Consider the following 20,215-nt stretch of genomic DNA (forward strand, 5'->3'; position numbering starts at 1 on the left):
AAGTTGAACAAAGAATGGACCACTGAGCTAGGCAACTTGAAAAGAGAGTGAGAAAGAATCGAGATCCAATCTGGGGTAAATTCACTGCTGAGACATTAAGACCCCACTGCAAAGTGCCCCCAGATGTTACCAATGAGTGCAAGAGGTTTGCTTGTGACAAACTCATGATCTGTGAGATGCTTACAGATCTTTATTCAGATTTTTCTTTTCTGATTCATATTGGGGCTGAAATCTACCAAGTTTCGTGCAATGAAGCTCATCTGCAGCATTGATTTGTGTGAACGCTAAAAATTTGAATAGCATCATGTTTACAAGTCACATGCCAAATTTAGGGCTGGGCGTAACTCATGTAATTTCTATGTAGAGTAATCACACGGAATTGCCAAAAAAGCATTGACACGAATATTCAGAATTACGTGAGAAAAGTAATTCTGAATTTACTGCTATTTTGTTAGCTTGCGAATGTAGTCTCACATCCAAAATAGACGCAAGGATGCATTTTGAGCTAAGAATAAGTGCTAAATGCAACAGAATATGAGTATCAGTCCCAGCAGCTACTCGCGCCCAATATATGTACTCTCGCTGTAGGATTATTTCCCCCCCAAATTATTCTTCATTACATGAGTGGGCATAATTGCATTATTATTGGAATTTCATGTTAACGGTAATGCAGAAGTACAAAAATTACTCTGCTTACTCGGAGGTAATCAAAATGTCACCAGGGCCAAATGGCAAGTAAGTGATCAGCAATCCTTGTGATAAAACTACAGATTTTGTGCAACAAAAAAGAGTAATCATTGCACTTGGGATCAAAGGTGAGTGAGGGGGGTCTTATGTAAGATATGTACTGAAGGCAGATCCCCAACACAGCTAAGACTGTAATGTCTTATTTTAATCTTGATTGGGTCCCATGACGTTTGAGCTCTCTCATAAATTTATCAAGTTTATTCCTAGGACGTCAGAGGTAAGAGAGAACTGCGGCTTTCCAAAGTTCCTAAAGTAATGGAACAAGGCTTTTATGAAGTGGCATGTCTACTTTATTTTTTAAATAAACTTTGTTTTTTTCATTTCCATAAAACAATTGGCTACATTATACAGAGATGGATTTCATTACAAGACCGGAGGCTGACATTATGCATTATCCTTTAATAGCAACTCACACAGCCGCACTACATCATAAAGGATAAAGTTCTAGAGTTAACAACACTGAACAAAGGATGTATCCAGGAGATGATCTGCCTCTTTTAAAAGCGGCTCGCCAGCAGATAAGTCACTACTACTTGCTCTCCTTCATTTTAAGCTTTAGACCTCCGTGTCTTTAATGAAATCCAGATTCTCTGGTCATGTTAATAGGAGAATCGCAATTAGCAGTTATTTGGTGAAACGTATATGATCAACATTTTCTTTACATGGATCAGCATTTCTAGGTGTCGACTAGGAGATGGCTCCATAGCTGGCTGGCCCCCTGATATTTTATCACACTGTGCTTCCATAAATAGGCCTCCATATAGCGCAATCTCATTCATTCACCATCACTCTCATCCGCGCTCTCATCCGTAGCGTATGTTTCCAATATGTCTGATGTCGCTACAGTTAAAGTAGCTGCACTACTGAGATCTCTCTAAACACTCAGGTCCTCCGTCCGTTTATGATCCCTCTTATTCATTTTCATTTGCACCTTTTCAGTCAACACTCATTCCAACACATAAGGACGCCAACTCTCTATCGTGGGCGAACGCTGTAACACCCAAGTGATGGCCAGTCTTCGTTGTGGCCTGTCTGTACTTTGGAGTCAACTAGTGTGAACAAACTGAGTTTGGAGTTTAACAAAGAGTCTCCTTTTAATTCATGCTCAACCTTGCTTGTCCTGAAGTTTGTAACAGATCATTCTATATTCCTACATCTAATTTGAGGATTCTTGTAGTTCAAAAGAGTTTCATTGGCTACTTAAGATGCATCTTAATTTGGGAGAGCACCTACCCAGAATGCGAATTTCCTCATTGATTACTGACTGGAAGACAAGCACTGGTGCAAATACATTTGGACAAATGAACTGTGTTGAGTGGACTGGTTTATTGCTAGAATTGGACTCAGTCAGGCATATTTTACCAACTACATGACCTGATCAGGAGAGGGTTCATTGGGACATTTGCAGACTGAAAAGCCTTTAAAAATGGCGCGAATAGTGCAAGACACCACCATGGAGGTGGGCTGTGAAACGTTGTCCTGGAGACCAAGGGGTTCCTCTTTGGGCTACTGTTTTCCTAGGAATCATTTGGTGTCTCCAATGTGCTGATGCCTTTGTCTACCCGACTGCCAGACCGATGACTTCCTGTAATGCCTGTGATCCAGGGAAGACTTCTATTGTGACCAAAATCTTTACTTCTCTTCATGTGTGATCTCCTGAATCATTGCTGTGCAAGACCCTCACAAAATGCAGAACCAGAGCTGCCATTGACAGACGTTCCACACACCAACCCTTGAGATATAATTAAGGAATAGAAATTCATTCTTGCAGAAGAAATCTACAAGTGCTGCTCTCTCCAGGCCTGCCTGAGAGCACCAAGAGGAAGCACCCGCCAGCCTAGAGCAGCTCTTCCCGCACAGAGCAGCTCCAAGCCCCACAGCCATCAATACTTCACTTGTCTGTCAAAGGTTGTCCTTGCCTTCAATGTGCCTGCACTCTGCTGTGTACCCCAAACCATCTAAAGGCTATGTATCTGTGATTGTGGAAACACTGGGAGGTAGCCTCGTGTCTGGTCACAGATTTCACCTGGGCCCCTGCCTCCTGGTGCACTTATCAGATCATCCCTTTGCACTGATGGTAGTGTAGAAGTTACATTGGACAGCTTTGCTTGCACAGAATAATACTATCCCATTTCATACTTTAATTTGTCCTCCATGGGTCCTATTTTTCATATATTGTACTGTGTCTTGGATTAAAATATACTCCTTTTACTAAGTAAGCACTTCTCACTGGACAGTCATATTTACTCACTATGGGGGCTAATGAGTAAGCTAGCCATTCCCATGCTAGCCAAAGTACAGGGAAAATATGTGGAACAACAATTGAGCCTTCACATTTCGGAATTCAATCTGTTAAATGACTTCCAATCAGGATTCAAACCAAACCATAGCACTGAAACAGCAATTCTGCACACCGTAGATGACGCTTTCCTTGCCCTCGACCACAACGAAACATGACTCCTAATCCTGCTGGACCTTTTGTCGGCTTTCGACATGGTAAACCATGCTAAAACACTGGATTGCATGAAAAACAGATTGGGGATAGAGGGAACAGTCCTAAAATGGTTTAGTTCCTTTCTTGAGAACAGATCTCACACATTTATAGTCAAACAAGCTTTGTCTGGTCCAACTAGAAATACAATCGGAGTTCCGCAAGGGTCAACACTATCTCTGGCGTTATTTAATCTATACGTAGAACCACTCAAGGATATATTACAAAAAGTGAACATTTCTTTCCACATGTACGCAGATGACACTCAGCTTACATCAAAGTCACATCGACAGAAGAGATACATATCATGAACGAGGCACTAATGAGAACCCTCCAATGGCTAACCATCAACCACCTGAAGCTAAACCTTCAGAAAACCAAATTCCTGCTGATTACACCCCAGAAAAGCAAATCAAATATAGTAGAATGGACCAACCTAATCACGGCTCTAAAGTGTACTCCGAAGATTGTTGACTCTACTAAATCTTTGGGAATTATTCTGGACAAAAATCTGAACATGTTAGCACATATCAACACAATGGCTAAAAATGCCAGTTTCCATTTAAGCTACATTAGAAAACTAAAACCATTCTTAGATAAGACTTATCTTAAAACAGCAGTTCAGGCACTGGTCATATCAAGGATAGAGTATGGTTGCACAACTCTGGCCGGGCTCCCGAAGATCTCAACAGCCCCACTGAAAGCTTGTCTTAATGCAGCCACAAGACGAATATCTGAATCCCAAAAATTCTACCATATCTCGCCTCATTTGAAAGCACTCAACAGGTTGCCCTTCGAAGCAAGAATTCAATTTAAGTTGGCATGCTTCACTCACAAAGCGATACATTACAAAACACCAGGTTACCTCACCCAGAAACTCACTCTAACAGGAGGGTGCCGGTTTTCCAGGAGCCACGCAGACCTACTACTGAAACCAGCTCGCTTTCGTAAGAAAAGAACTTATGACCGAGCGTTCTCCGGGGCAGCTCCTAGAATCTGGAACGCTCTCCCCCCCCTAACATTAGAAGAAACCCATCCATCGCTGCATTAAAAAAGGAAGCAAAATCGTTCTATATAAGGAAATATCTCCCTTTAATTTTCAACAGTATAGCTATTTTCTACGGACCTGTCATGACTGTTTTCTTGCTTCCTCTCGTCGTTCATTAACCCGTTGTGTGTTTGTATATATGTATTTTAAGCTTAATGTTTAGAACTAGTCATGGTACAATAACTGATAACTTGGTAACATAAATGGTTTTGTTTGTGGAAATGCAACTATAAAGCGCTGTGATACCCTACGCAGGGTCATGTTCGCACTATAGAAAACACCAAATAAATAAATAAGTAAATGTATCATTACATATGTGATATCAACCCTCAAATTACTTAGTGCAAAGCTTAAGCTTCATTTAGATGTTAGAGGGAATGGAAAACTCCCTAGTCTTTAGAGGAACGCTAAATTAAGAATAGAATCCTCCGGCTGAATTTCCTCCACCATAGGGACAGTATCTTGTAGGGTAGTTAGGCAGTCAACAGTCATACATTCTTAGATTTTCCTCCAAAAATTAATGGATGTTCAGTTCACTCTAAACTCTCAACGAAGCTCTTAGATCCTAAACTGCTTAACTCACCCCTTTTTGCATACATGGTAACCAGTATCCTGGTGAGGAGGGAACATAAGCAATACTATATTGACTACCTCCAATTGTTTCTGATTTGATACCTTGGTTTTGGTGAAGTTCTAACAGACTACATCAATAGAATGACATAGGCAATAAACACATAAAAAAGAACTGTTTAGGATCATATGTAAAACAACAGACACTGAATCATTAAAGAACCCCCTTTGCATTAGTACACCTTAACTTTAATTAAAACGCATCATAAAGAATTACTAAAATATTGTAAACAATTCTCTTTCCCAAATGCAGGCTTTATTTCTATGCCTCATTCACTAGATTTAAACTGATTGTCCCAGGCCAAGTTAGGTGAACAGCACTGAACCTCAAGCACTGATCCAACTAACTGAAATTTACACAGATGCAGGAATTCTTAGTTGCCTTCTTCCGTCAAATCTGCACTTTATTTCCCTCCATGCTGAAAATCCACTGGGTTTGCAACTTAGAGCCGCTGCAGGTAAAGATCACCTACCTGTAGCCCAACATATCCTTCAGAGTACAGCAGATGCGAAGTGGGCTACACTGCCATACCAAGGATTGCGTGTCACTCGGGTATAAATCAACCTCGTGTTCCCAGACAGCAGTCATTTTACTTGTTCCCCACATCAAATAGACCAGCAACACCCACCTGAAATCTCACAATGCCCATTCTTTCTTGGATAGGACACAAAGTGCCATCTCTGTGCTCTCAATGCATTTACACATCCAAACCCCGGGTTCGTCTTGGCAAATTCCCACCAACACTCTTTTTTAAAGGCAAGTCTATCTACATTATATTTTTGCCTGTCATCATCATCATCATCACCTGGTGATGATTCATTCATTCTATAATGTACAACCATGACACGTTTAATTCAATCTGCAGCTGCAAACCTATGACACTCATAAATGCCGCTATTTGCCTCTATCCAACCCACCTCACTCATATTTGCCCTTATCCATCACCTGCTTCCTGAGAATCCTTGTATTTCCCTGCCATTCTACTTGCTCAAAATCACACCTCTTATGTACTGGTTAATTCGCAAATCTGCGGCTACTGCCTCCCTGCAGATCACTCTCTCTCCAGTGGCGTAGCTAGAGCTTGTGGCGCCCTGGGCTATCCCTCTGATTGCCGCCCATGGCAACCGCAGTCCTGTGATTGTGTGAAATTAAGTCTTGACTTGAATTTTGAATCTCATCTCACTGTCAAATTTCAGGCACAAATATTTCTCACTTGTATCATTGGAATGTTAGTTCTACATTGGTCTTATAACTAGTCTAGTAAGTGTTATCTAAACTCGCAGTTGTAGAGGGCTGCGCACAGCACCCAGCGGCCACTCTCTTAATTATACTGGCGTGATTTTTAAAAAATACTTTTAAATATACTTGTCAGCCTGCCTGACTGTGACAGCTATGTGTGTCTTGCAGGCTCTACCGAGGCTTGCCCAGCAATCATGCTATCCGGCACATGCTCACTGCGGCGACCAGAGTCCGTGAATCAGCTGACTCTAATAAATTTATGGTATAGGCCTAAGGCAATTGAGATTTGTGTTAGGGCCTCTCAAACCCTGTTATAATCTGGGCTCAGGTCCCATTTGGGACAGAGAGAGCAGCATGGAGTTTAGCGATTCTTCTCTCCTGGTTTATTATTTGAGCTCTCTCCAAACAGCTGCAATGCCACATGTTCACAGACACGTACTCTTATCAGCGTGCGTCATGACTGTCACTCGAGGCAGACTACTTTTGCCGTTACCTGCGTGTATCTGAATCTGAAGGTGGGGTGTTAGATTTAGGGGTGTTCTGACACTTGCTGTGCTGCAGGCTTTAAACAGCAATACAGGGTGGACTGAATACCCAACTACACACGCATTTCTGTTTTACAAGAAACATTCAAACTCACAGTCAGGATCCTTGTGCACTTGCCAAGAAGATGCAAGAACGGGCCCATTGCAAGGATAGCTGGACTTCTACACAGGGGTGTCTGGGGACCTCACTCCTGGGTACAGACATGCTGTAAACTTGGTGGAACTAATTAATATTCACAAATCGGCAAAAGAAGATAGGGCAAAGGCCATTATGTGGGTAACAGACTCACCGATAATGGCCTTTGCCCTATCTTCTTTTGCCGATTTGTGAATATTAATTAGTTCCACCACGTTTTCTTTTTGTATAGATATAAACGTTGTCTAAACCGTTGGCACATCCCGTCTCTTTACACGCTCCCCTGACTCGGGCTGTGTTACAGCGAATAAGTGTTCTATCTTTTAAACACAGTCGTCTACATAAAGGTGAGGTACCATGGCTTCATTTAAATAGCTCGCTTTATCTTTCTTAGGTTCCCTCCATACTGCTAATAGATATTCCTTATTTTAATAAATAGGTGACTTCGTTACTGATTTAAGGATCGTACTCATCTTTATGAAAACCCTGCTGCATGAGTTATAGGTCTTTTACATATCCAGTAAGAGATCCAGGTCAGATGTACTTCTTTCTTTTTCTTAAGTAAGTTAGTCCCTATCTACACTGTAAATTGTATAGCGCATGGAACTAGTCCTTGAGATCTACATTAAATTGAGTCTCTATATATGAATCTATGTGTATAATGAATTGTTACCTATAGGAGTCAAATGCTTATCCATTGTGTCGTTAGTTGTCAGATTATCTGATGTTTTTATGGATTAGAATTATTATGTTTTCTCAGCATTATATTGGCCGTTAAAATTGTGTTTTTTTGTTAATTTCATTGCATGAGCAAACTAAATGTATTATCAGGGTCTAGTATTTGTATTGTGGAGGACATTTTTTATGATGTGAATGTAATTTGCTTTTAAATTGTCTATAGTAGTCTATGCTTTGTTATATTTATACTCCCTTTTTGTTATATGTTTCAGAAATTTGTGTGGCTCCTGAAGAAGGCGTTGTCTCACACGCCGAAACGCGCGTCGAATATATTACCTTGCCACTTTTTTAATATATTATTTCCCTCATTGATTATTGTTGGTTTTTGTTATACTCTTGTTTTATTTCATATGTGTATTTTAAACTGTGATGAATATGTTTTATTCGAAAATACGTGTATATTGTACTGTTGTTTAATAAATAGTATATGATTTTATTAGCTTTTGCCTTTAATGTCCTCCCCTTCCCCATACTAGTTCCCTTGTTTTTATTATAATTGCCTAGGAATTGTCGCACATTTACTCATTTCCCTGTCCTAGGAATTGTTATCTCTATTCAGGGGGTCCTTGTTTTTCACATATCACATTCACGTATACACACCTAATATGCCTAACCCAGAAAAAATACAATCTATTTTGAGGCAACAAACAGCAAAGCTGAAAGCCCCCTCCCCCCATGAATATTTTTAAAAACTGAATCTACCGGATTAAATCTCTGCATTCAGATAAAAAATCTACGCACAGACGTGCCTGGTGGGACATTAGAATAGGCCTTGGTATACATGATTTTTCTAGGGCAAACCCACGCAATCAGGGTTGAGGGGGCTGCTCTGTGGTGGCCAGTTTGTCAGGCTAAGGGCTTGTTTCAGGATGTTACACCGACCTATCAAACCCCGAGTAGACGCACCGCGCTCCTTGAATACTGATTAACAGTACTCTCATAGCTGCCAAGGTTCCAGATTGCAACGTGTGACATTTTTATAATTTCAGTGTAATTATGAGTGACATTTCAATGACTATGAGTGACACTTCCTTGCAAACAAAAACAAGAAACGAAGATGAGGGAAACTTAAATATCAGAAATTACACCAATTTGAGCAATGAGAAACTCTAAGAAGATCTTTAAATGCTACAAAGCACCAGAGACGGAAGGACAATTCACTAACCTAGTACCCTTGTAACCTGATTGTACTGTTTAACCAGGTGAGTAACACCAACTGTTGGGCTCCGGGCAGCTGGGCTCCTCCTTGGTAATCAAGCAAAGGAGCGTCACTGAGGCCGCTCTATCCCACATGGGACACCCAGGCCGAGGAGTCAAACAGGATGTGAGAGGAACTAACACGGAACTCACAGCTGCCAGTCAGACTTTACTGCACAGCAGATAGTCAGGCCAGAGGCTGTATTACCTCAAAAGTGAAGACACAGTACTGAGCAGTAATATAAATAATTTAAATCAATTTGCAGTAAGCACACCGGCCCCGGGGTCCGTCCGGCATGCACTTTCACTTTTCACTCACCCTCGTTAATATTAGTGGAAGTGTTCAAACTTCATGTTGCACGGGCAAGTTCTCTTCTCTTCGCAATTTAGGTTAAAGTTAGGAGGACACAAGTGCACTGCTTTAGGACAAATACCGCCGCTCACTGAAATGAAATGAAATGAGGGGTTTTATAGAGCGCGTGTATGCCGTGGCGTCTTAGCGCTTAACTAAAAAAAATACAGAGTAAGGAGAAATGCAGCTGGTTATGTACAGCTAAAACAGCCAGGTTTTGAGATCCCTCCGAAACTGAAGTAGATCATTTTGGGTTCTAAGATGCAGGGGCATAGAGTTCCATAGCTTCAGAGCTAAAAATCGGAAGCTTCTACTGCCCCACTTCAGCGTCTTTATCCTTGGAACTATAAGTAAGGATGCCGAGGCGGAGCGGAGAACTCTCATAACGCTCAACATATTGTGTGATCTGTCCTGGTCCTTTTTCGTGCAATGCCTTATGTAAGATACACAAGGACTTAAATTGAATCCTAGCTAAGATAGGGAGCCAGTGCAGCTGTTCTCGAATTGCATGACTAATGGAGCTGAATTTGGGTAGATTCAGTAGTAGTCGCGCAATGCATTCTATAGAATCAGCGTAGCATGTGGCTGTAAAGCCAAAGGAACGAATAAGCTTTGCCAGTGGGGCTACATATATGTTAAACAGGGTGGGCGAGAGTGCCGAGCCCTGAGGTACCACACATGGTATAAAAAAGGAGGGAGATTTGTGCTCATCTAACGTCACTGTTTGTTGTCTATCGGCTAGGTAGGATTGAAGAATGTCTGTGGCCCTATCTGTGATACCTATTTCTGCCAGTGGCTGAAGAAGTATATGGTGATCAACTGAGTCAAACGCGGCGGATAAATCAAGCAATATTAATATTGCCTTCCTGCCCTGATCTAGTTGCGCACGTAAGCTTCAGTGGCTGCAATCAATGCAGACTCGGTGCTAGGTCGTGGCCTGAAGCCGTGCTGTGCTTGGTCTAGTATATAGTTTGACTCTACAAAAGTTAGCAGTTCTTCATTTACTGCTCTTTCCAGAACTTTAGTGGGGAATTATAAAGAAGTAATAGGCCAATAGTTTGCCACTTCCAAAGGGTCCAAAGTCGGCTTTTTCAGAATAGGTTTTTATAATAGAGTTCTTCCAATACATCGGGAAATGTCCTTGATCTAGAATGTTATTCAGAAGGGGTGTCAGGACCTTGGCAATGGCTTCCGGGGCCATATGAAAGACCATGGCTGGGCAAGGGTCCAAGGGGGAACCTGAATGAGTTGTCAAGATGAGTTTTTCAACTTTTTCCTGTGTGAGATGTGTAAACTTTTTTAGGAACACTTGTGTGTTTGATGCATCCGGCTTGCATTTGACTAATCTAGTATCATTTACGTCAGTAGAAAATTCATTGTATACTTATCCTACTTTATCGTGGAAAAAATTGGCAAGTTTGTTGCAAAACTGACTTGTTTATTTAAAATGTTTAGTATTGGCAAGCTTGGATAGTTTAGAGACTGTCTTAAAGAGTTCTCGAGAGGTATTTTTTGAAGCCATGATTTTCTCAGTGAAATAGGTAGATTTTGCCTCATTTATAGCTTGCTTGTATTTAGCTAAAGCATTTCCATAATGCTTTTTTATCATATGCTGAGTATTCCTTTCTCCAGAGCCTTTCTTTGGCTCTGCAGATTTTTTTAAGGTCTTTTAACTTGGTGTTATACCATGGGGTAGAGGATAGTTTATTTTTGCATCTTATACTAGTTTCAGGAGCAAGACTTGTTCCAACCAGCGATTGAGATGTATCGCAGCTTGGTCAGGATCGGTGTCCAAAATATTGTTCTGCAATTGCAGCGTGTACTGAAGATCAATAGGGTTTATTTGTGTCCAAGAACGTGACGTCTTTGGTATGTTTGTGCCAAAACTTCTATTTAAGGGACCGGTGGTATGGACCTTAAAAACAACTGCACTATGGTCCGTCCAAGGTAAGGATAGTGTCTTAGTAAAGTGTGTCTGTGGGTGATTTGCTAAAAATGCCATCCAGGGTTTGTTTACCTGCATGTGTAGGCTCGGTTACTATTTGTTTTAGACCTAGGCTAAGGAATCGGTCTGTTACCTCCTTGGCCTGAGCAGTATTATAATTAAAAGTGATTAGCTGAGCACACCGACCCTGGTGTCGTCCAGCATGCTATGCAGCCCGCTATTAACAAGGCTAAGTGTGCTGGGCTTCTTTCTCATTGTTCTCTCTTCAGCTCTCACCTCCGTCGTACAATTACCGCTAGTGAATCACGCACCGCGGGCAGTTGGGGGCAGAATGGCGCCATTGGCAATGCAATTTCAGCGCGAGGACTGGCCAAATATTCCCAGGGAAGTCATTGGTAGCGCTACAAGATTGAAGGCCCTGGGACGGAACCCACAACCACAAACGCGGTACGTCGCGCACCGCACCCCCACCACTACATTAGGTGGTGGTGCGTGCACTGCAGGCAGCCTTTACAAGTAGGTGCGCGTGCACTTCACACGGGGGCCGCAAGGCACTGGCAGCCCATTGTGGTGGCCGTTATAATTTATTTGGGGACACTGACACTACCGTAATGACTGACAGTAGTGTCAGTGAGTGTCCCCAAATAAATTATAAAGGCCGCCGCCACGAGCCACCCCCAAAATTGTGCTGCCTGGGGCGGACCGCACGCACAGCCCCCCACCTAGCTACGCCACTGTCTCTCTCACTGACCCTCCTCTAACTGAGAGCGTTCTGGAGCATCCGTCGATATTCACCTCTCATTCTACTTTTCAGGGCTTCATACATTACCCTCATACAGATCCTGGGGCAGATCTACAAGAAGTGCCATAGCGTGGTAACGCAAGCCCTTTGGCTGGGCCAGCCTGTGGCACTACCGAAGTACAGGGATGCGGCTTGTTTACAATAATATGTTGCATCTCTATGCTTCCCCCGGCGCTGGCGCACAAACTGGACCCATGCACAGGCACCCTTGCACCATGATGCAAGGATGCCTGCATCATGGGGAGATTGTTTTTGTGCAGGAAGGGGAACCTTCCTGCACAAAAACAATAACTACAGGCATTTTCCTCTTTCATTGGGTGCTGTAGAATGCAGCACACATTGAAAGAGGAAAAGACGAGGAGAAATGAAAACATTTCTCCTCGTTACACCTCGCTACGCCACCTCTAGTGTGGCGTAGCATTCAGACGCATTTCCAGATTTACGATTTCTCGTAAATCTGGAGATGTGTCTGGTTCCATGGGTGTTGCGTGGGAGCACCCACAGCAACACTCATGGAACGCTCCTGTCATGCAAAGTGCTGCGTGTGAAATGGCCGTATTTACAAGGAGAGGTAAAGTCACGTAGGGTGGCTTTTCCTGTTCTTGTAAATATGTAGGAGCAACCTGCGCCACCAGTACATCACAAAAAGTGACATACTGGTGGCGCAGGGGGCTTGTAAATCTGCCCCTCTGTGTATATTTCCCTATTCTCATCACAGACCCTCCACACCCTTTGTGCCGCCTACTCCCCTTACCGTACCTTCTCCATTGTCACAATGTGCCTTACTATGAACCCAGAAGTCTACTGAACACATTTGGGTCATTGAGCTTCACAAGAATTTACATATAATTCACTACCTACAGTCTGGGAGTCATTCCTTAACTGACCACCTTTTTGTTCTGTGGTTTCATCATGAACTTATTTCTTAATCCATTTAGGATAATTTTTCGTTTTTTTGCATTTTGAAGCGTTTGGTAATTTCGGGACTGATTAGCTTGTGTCTTGATTGCGCTAATGATCTTTATTTAGCTCTCCAGGTCTCTTATTACAAAAATTGCAAGCAATTCAAAATTACAGAGCCTGCTTGATTGCTGGAACATCAAGTTTTAAGCAGGCTATGCTATCTGTACAGAAGCTTCATTGGTGACCTTAAAGAAGCAAGTGAAGTTTAAGTCCGGGTGTGTGGTACATAGAACCTTAACTATTGCCCCCCCAGCTTTTAAGAGACAACTATGAAGTTAATGCCCTAGAAAGTTACTTCACTTTTTCACAGTGAACCTATCAGTGGTCTCTTGGTTTTGTAGGTGGAGAGTTGATTGTCCAAGCTTCACAGTTGCTGTGTCAAAACTCTGGAATGCCTTCCTAACAAATTTTTCTATGTGCCTGGAAACCTCCATTCTTGAGTTCAGATGCCATCTGAAAGGATGGATGTTTTTCCAAGCTTTTCTCTTTTTTATATGCTTTTTTGTGCAGAATTTGACAGCCTGATTCGTATAGTGCCTAGAGACCACGGGTCTCTAGTGCAATGTGAAAGTGACTGTAACATACCATAACATAACCTCAAGGCAAAAATCACCATTGCTTTGGACGGTAAACAGCGTTTACAACGCAACTTTTACCACGCACTACCTTTACCACGCAACTTGTACAACGCAAGTCATTACAACGACTTGCGCTGGGGGGCGCTGTAGGATAGGAATAGTTTAATTTACTATCCAAAAACTTCCCTTCTATCCACGGGGACTGGAGTTGGAATAGTAAATTAAACTATTCACTATCCAGCGCCCCCCAACGCAAGTCGTTGTAACGACTTGCGTTGTAAAAGGTGCGTGGTAAAGGCATGCGTTGTAAAAGCATGCGTAGTAACGACATACATCCCTTTGGACATAGGTACCCCTGCTTCTATGAAAAGAGCATCAACAAGGTCAGTAACTGGTTAAAAAAGAGCCTCCTTCAATTGAAAAGACATTGGGTCAAAACAAAACTCCCCTCAGATCCTGCAGAGTACATTCAATGGGTTAGAAAGTGGCAATTACTAGAGCCTAAAATAATACTTCCAATCCCTCATCAATCAGGTTGACAGTTTGACCAAACTACTTTTCCGCATCTAAAAACAGACTGGAACTTCAAGCTTTTTGCCCACTGGTCTGACACCCATCACTGAGTAAGGTGACAACAGTTATCTTTTATTCACCAATAAAGTCTGTATTTTAAGAGAGAGCGTCGGCACACCAGACCCTCGGCCTGACAAACCCCTGTCACGGTTCCTCACCAGGCCTCAAATCCTGAGGTAGAAAAGATGTTCAAGTCATTTTAGAAATCCTCCCCCACTTGGGACATCTGCAAAGTCAAAGTTGGAAACCTGGGCCTCCAGCTGTGCTGCCACTCATCACAAACATATTCAACTATTCCCTCACCAGTGGATCAATCACTCAACCTCTTAAACATGCAATTATCACAACTATCCTAAAACAAATCTGCTGACCCTGAGAATTTTGCCACCTACAGATGCATAGTTGCCCTTTCCTGTGCTGCCAAGGGGCTGAAAACCTGTCTTGCACCAATTTGCAGGCCATTTTGTAGCAAATTGCCTTCTAATGTGATTTCGCAGTATAACGACAGACCTTATAGTAGAACCAAAACTACACTACAAACTTCACAGAAGGGCTTGTAAGCTACATTGCCCTAATACGCCTGAACCTGTTTGCAGCATTCAGCACCATTGTATTGTATTGTAATTGTATTTCTATAGCGCTTACTACCCCTGACGACGTGTTGAAGCGTTTTTTTGGCGAGTAGCATGCTACTCCGGAACCCATAAAGGATTAGTGTTGAATTAGTATATTGAAATACGAAAGTAATTTATGTGGTGGATATTAATCAGCTATTTGGATTGAAAAGGGTAGCAGAGGGATAGAAGAGGGTTAAAGGTTTGCATATATTTATATATATATATATATATATATATATATATATATATATATATATAGCGCTTGTAACCCCCGATGGGGTTTTGACCATCGACCACCAAATCCTATTCTGAAGGGTAGAATGTTTTGCTGGCACTAGTAAAATAACCCTCACCAGATTCACCTTCTTTCTATTGAGTCATTCCTATCAGATCAAAACTCCCACCCTTTGTAGCTAAGTCAACCAACATCACTGGTGGTGTCCCTCAAAGCCCAGTATTATCCCCAACATTTTGCAACATCTACGTATATCTTGTCATCAAAATCTTTGCATCCTATGACAGTAGTGATCACATGTATGTGGATAATACACAGCACAGCATCAGTCAAGAAGGTAATTCTCAGGAGAATCAGTAAAGACCATACTAGCATAGTACATTTACAGAGCCATGCAAGGTTTAGATCCTCCTTCAAGTTCGGATGAGGACAGGCTTGGCCAGTATGAATGAAATGGCATTTATCATGCGCAGCTATGCCCAATGGGCGTCAAGGCGCCTAAATCAAATAATTAGCTGTCAGTAGTCAGAGACAGAGCTTACTGGTATGCTCCAATAAAAAGCCAGGTTTTCAATGACTTCCTAAAAAGATCAAGCGAAGGCAGTGACTTGATCTCAAGGGGGAGTGAATTCCACATCTGGGGTGCCAGAATGGAAAAAGCTTTGCTCCCCCATCTAGCCTTCTTGGCTCGAGGAATCACCAGTTGATTGAGCTCACTAGAGCGCAAGCATCTCTTCGGGACATATCTGGTAAGCAGGGATCCGAGGGCATCAGCCGGACCTGCAGTTAACGCCTTGTATGTTAGACAGAGAAGTTTGAACGTAATCCTTGAGGGAATAGGGAGCCAGTGGAGATTCTTCCTCGCCAAGGTCATAGATGAAAGCCAAGGCAGGGCCAGGGCAAAACGTGCTGCCGCATTTTGTATAACCTGCAGGCGCTGCAGAAGGCCCTTGTTGGCCCCGGCATAAAGTGAATTACAATAATCCAGCCTTGAGCCAACAAGGGCGATCACCACCTGTTTCCGTGCCTGTAAGGAAAGATAATGAACAATCCTTTTCAGGGTCCTAATGACACCCCAACAGGTAGCCACCGTTCGATTGACCTGAAGCTCCATAGAGAGCTGGGTGTCAAAGATGACACCGAGGTTCCTGGCAGATTGTGTGGGTGTGGGGCAGATGCCTAACAGAGGAGGCCACCACTCACCTGACCACATGCCCTGGTCTTTGCCAAAGACCAGGACCTCTGTCTTGTCCCCGTTCAACTTTAGGGAGTTGGAGATCATCCACTCTGCAACAAGTTGCATGCAGGCTCTAAAGTTTGACGCGGCTTCGGTCACAGAGTGGGTCAGGGATACCATAATCTGCGTATCGTCGGCATACGATACTACCTCCATCCCCTGAGATCTTACTAGTCTTGCAAGGGGGGCCACGTAGATGTTGAACAGGGTCGGACTCAATGCCGACCCCTGTGGCACCCCACATTGCAAAGACTTAGCAGGGGAGAGGTACTCGCCTAACATGACACGCTGCTCTCGTTGCTGTAAAAAGGAGCTCAGGAGACTGAGGGCCGGTCCTTCTATACCAGCCTCCCTTAACCTAGATGTTAGGGTGAGGGGAGACAGGGTATCAAAAGCCGCTGTAAGGTCCAGCAGCACCAGCACGGTGGACTGACCCAAATCAACTTTCCTGCGGATGTTATCCATGACCATAGTCAAGGCAGACTCCGTGCTATGCAGCTTTCTAAAGCCATGTTGGGACCCATCCAGGAAACCTGAGGCATCCAGGAAGTTAGACAGATGGAAGTTCAGGTGGGTCTCCAACATCTTAGCAGGGGCCGGCAGGAGGGAGATGGGTCTGAAGTTCTTCAGTACTCCAGGGTCTAGGGTGGTCTTTTTCAGCAGCGGTTTTACAATGGCTTTCTTCCAGAGTGACGGGAAGATGCCTTGTTCCAAGGCTCCGTTCATGACTTCCAGCATCGGAGTAAGGATGATGTCCCTGCAAATCTTTAGTTGTTTCAAAGGGACAGGGTCCAATGGAGAAGACGATTTCGTTTTGTCCAACAGACTATTCAGTCCCTCTAGAGAGAGAGCAGGGAACTGTACAAGAGACTGGGAGGTGTCTCTACTCCAGGATTCCAGCAGATTAATTCGGGAAAGACCCTCAGAACTCAAAGAGTTCCTCTGCGATTGTAGGGCTATGTAGATATCATCTATTTTTTTATAGAAGAAATCTGAGATGTTATTACATGGATCCTGTGAAGCAACCACAGGGTCTGGCAACTGGAGAGAGCACAGTGAGTCCACGATTTTAAAGAGCTCTTTAGAGGATGTTAAAGAACAGGTTAAATCAGTAAAATAATCCTGTTTTTCCTTGATCACTCTATTTTTGTACTCTCGTAAGAGGTTCTTATATAATTCTCGATCTCTGGGATCCCAGGATTTACGCCATCCACGTTCCTTCTGTCTGCATTTCTGCCTAAGAAGCTTCAGATCCGATGAAAACCAAGGGGCAGTTGGCTTCTGTCGGGCTACAGATTTCAAAGAGGGAGGGGCTAGTTCATCAGCGGCTCTGGTGATCGCATCAGAGAGTTCTTGAGCCGACTCATCAACCTTCCGCTGAGATGTGATATTGGTGTTAAGGATAAAAGGGGCGAGAGCCTCATTTGTGAGATTTCTGAAGCTCCTTTTAGAATATTTAATGCCGGTGCCCAAGTCAACACCAAAGCAGGGGGTGTCTAGGGACAGTGGGACTGCTAGGTGGTCGGACCAAGTGATCGGTACCGGCGCACCGACAGTTAGTCTAGAATCGTTGGAGAAAATCCCATCAAGGGTGTGTCCCGCTTTATGGGTCGGGTGGAGAACTCTTTGAACAAAGTCGCACGCCTCCAGTGAATTAAGCAAGGAGGAAGTATCCTTGGAGGCCATATCCTCTAAATGGAAATTAATATCCCCCAAAATGGTGAAATGTGATCTGCCAAAGTAGGGTTCCAAAATTCTGAAGAATTCTGGGCAAAAATGGGCTCTAGGACCGGGAGGCCTATAAAGTAAAATACCAGAAAAAGAACTCGATGGAGCATACACAATACAAAAATACAGGGCCTCAAAGGGGTCAGTAGGAACTGATAGGGGTTTTATGGTGCAGAGGAGAGTGGATTTAAACAGAATAGCTATCCCACCACCTCTACCGCGTTCTCTATCTAACCTCAGAAGGGAATATCCTTCAGGTATGGCTAACAGAAGGTCATGACCAGAAGAGTCAGAGGTCCAGGTCTCGGTGACAAAGACCCAGTCAGGATGCCTCGTGCTAACAAAGTCATGGAATTCAATCCCATGTCTGATCAAAGAACGTGCGTTGATCAGAAAACCCTGTTTGAGTTGGAGGGTGTGGCTAACAGACGTCGAGGGAGCAAAAGGCCTACCGGCCAGGCTAGAAAAGTTAAAAGAAATTCTACAGGAAGGACATGAATGCGCATGAAGGAGTGCCTCCGGTCTGAGCCGGTGATGACAGACACGCGCAGGGGGTCTCAGTGACAGCAGATTACCAAACAAAGCATCCGAGGTGGAAACGGAGGATGAATCAGGAGTCCCAGAGTCCAGCCCGTCCTCAGCGCGGACGGGCGCAGACGGGCTGAACTCTGGCGTAACTCCGGCGTCAATCTGGCGTCCCCGCTGCGCGTATCCGCTGCGCGTCAGCATGACTCCCCTAAATACCCGCCAGGCGTCCTCCCCACGACTAGAGCGCTATGCCTGCCAATCAGCGCTAAGACTCGGTAGCAGCCACAACCAAGATGGCGCTACCAAAACGGACCTGCGCTGGGAAGCGGACCCGGCAAACACCGGTGAGTTTCCCTGAGTTAGGGTGCAAGTGAGGGCCAAGCGCAGTCAGCGCAGTTAAAATCAGGGGTAAAATAAACTATTTTAAACAAGATGAAAAAACAGGGTTATTATTAAAACGAGCAGCAGCTCGAATCCTGCAGTGCACAAAGCGCATGCACCGATCAACTGGCAGCTAGAAAGGAAGAACAGATGGTTTACCTCCCCTAAATACCCGCCAGGCGTCCTCCCCACGACTAGAGCGCTATGCCTGCCAATCAGCGCTAAGACTCGGTAGCAGCCACAACCAAGATGGCGCTACCAAAACGGACCTGCGCTGGGAAGCGGACCCGGCAAACACCGGTGAGTTTCCCTGAGTTAGGGTGCATGTGAGGGCCAAGCGCAGTCAGCGCAGTTAAAATCAGGGGTAAAATAAACTATTTTAAACAAGATGAAAAAACAGGGTTATTATTAAAACGAGCAGCAGCTCAGTATGGAAGACAGGAACATGAAAGCTATGTTAGTACTCGCTTCCGGCTTGGGCTTTAGGGGTCAGTGACCATAAAAGTTCACTGCCGACACTTCGCTGGTGCTTTGCAACATCTCCCATTCCTTTTGGCTTACTGTAGTTCAATCAATCAATCAATCAAGGGATTTATAAAGCGCTACTCACCCGTGAGGGTCTCAAGGTGCTGTCAGTTCATTTGGGATAGTGATCCCTCTCTGTTTGTTTATTCTACTGTTCTCTGTTTGTCCCCTAAACCTGTTGGTCTCTATTCTTTGTTTTCTGTTTACCACAGTCCTTCTGTGCCTGCTAAGTTATTTTGCTCCTTTAGCTTTGTGTGCTCATTATCCAGAAGCATGCTGCTGCTCTGCATCTCTTCAGCATCTCTGTGGCAATTGTATCAGCTCCTGCAGCAAGCCTCCTGATGTACATACAGCATGCCTCCTCCCTTCATTCTGGCCACCTCTGATCCTCTCCTCAATCATCTGGCTCCAAGCTTGATTCCTGGTAGGACTGGGACTAGTCACATTTCATCCTGTACGAGTGAGAGATAAGCTAAACACCATTGGTGTGATATATTCAGCATTGTTGATTTACAAAGTCTCATTCTGTTTCTTTGATTCCCTCTCTTTCTTGAAGATGCCTGAAAATTATTTCTAGGTTATGCAAATGTGTTGTTGGTGCCATTTTGAACAGTGCATCTGGTGTCTTTTCTCTTCCCCCATATTCCCCTTGTTCTTAACCAATGTTTTATTATGCAGTACCGTGATTTGAACATTTGGACAACTGGTATACTAAACTATATTCCTTTTAGGCAATTACACTGTTAACCTTGAAACCTGACAGTGATTCCAACAAGCCACCCAAGCACTTCCTTTGTCTCTTCCATGTTCAGCACTGGATGCAGGAATGACGACAAAACTGAGACCCTCTTGCCTGAGAGGAGCAAATTTCACTGACTGCCTTTCACTTGGCCTACGTTTTTAGCCCCCATCCACAACATGTATCTAAAGCTCGCAACCTAGGCTTGACTGTGAGCTTTACCTTCAAACTCACATCAAT

Source organism: Lissotriton helveticus, chromosome 7, assembly GCF_964261635.1.
Source record: "Lissotriton helveticus chromosome 7, aLisHel1.1, whole genome shotgun sequence".
Taxonomy (NCBI): Eukaryota; Metazoa; Chordata; class Amphibia; order Caudata; family Salamandridae; genus Lissotriton; species Lissotriton helveticus.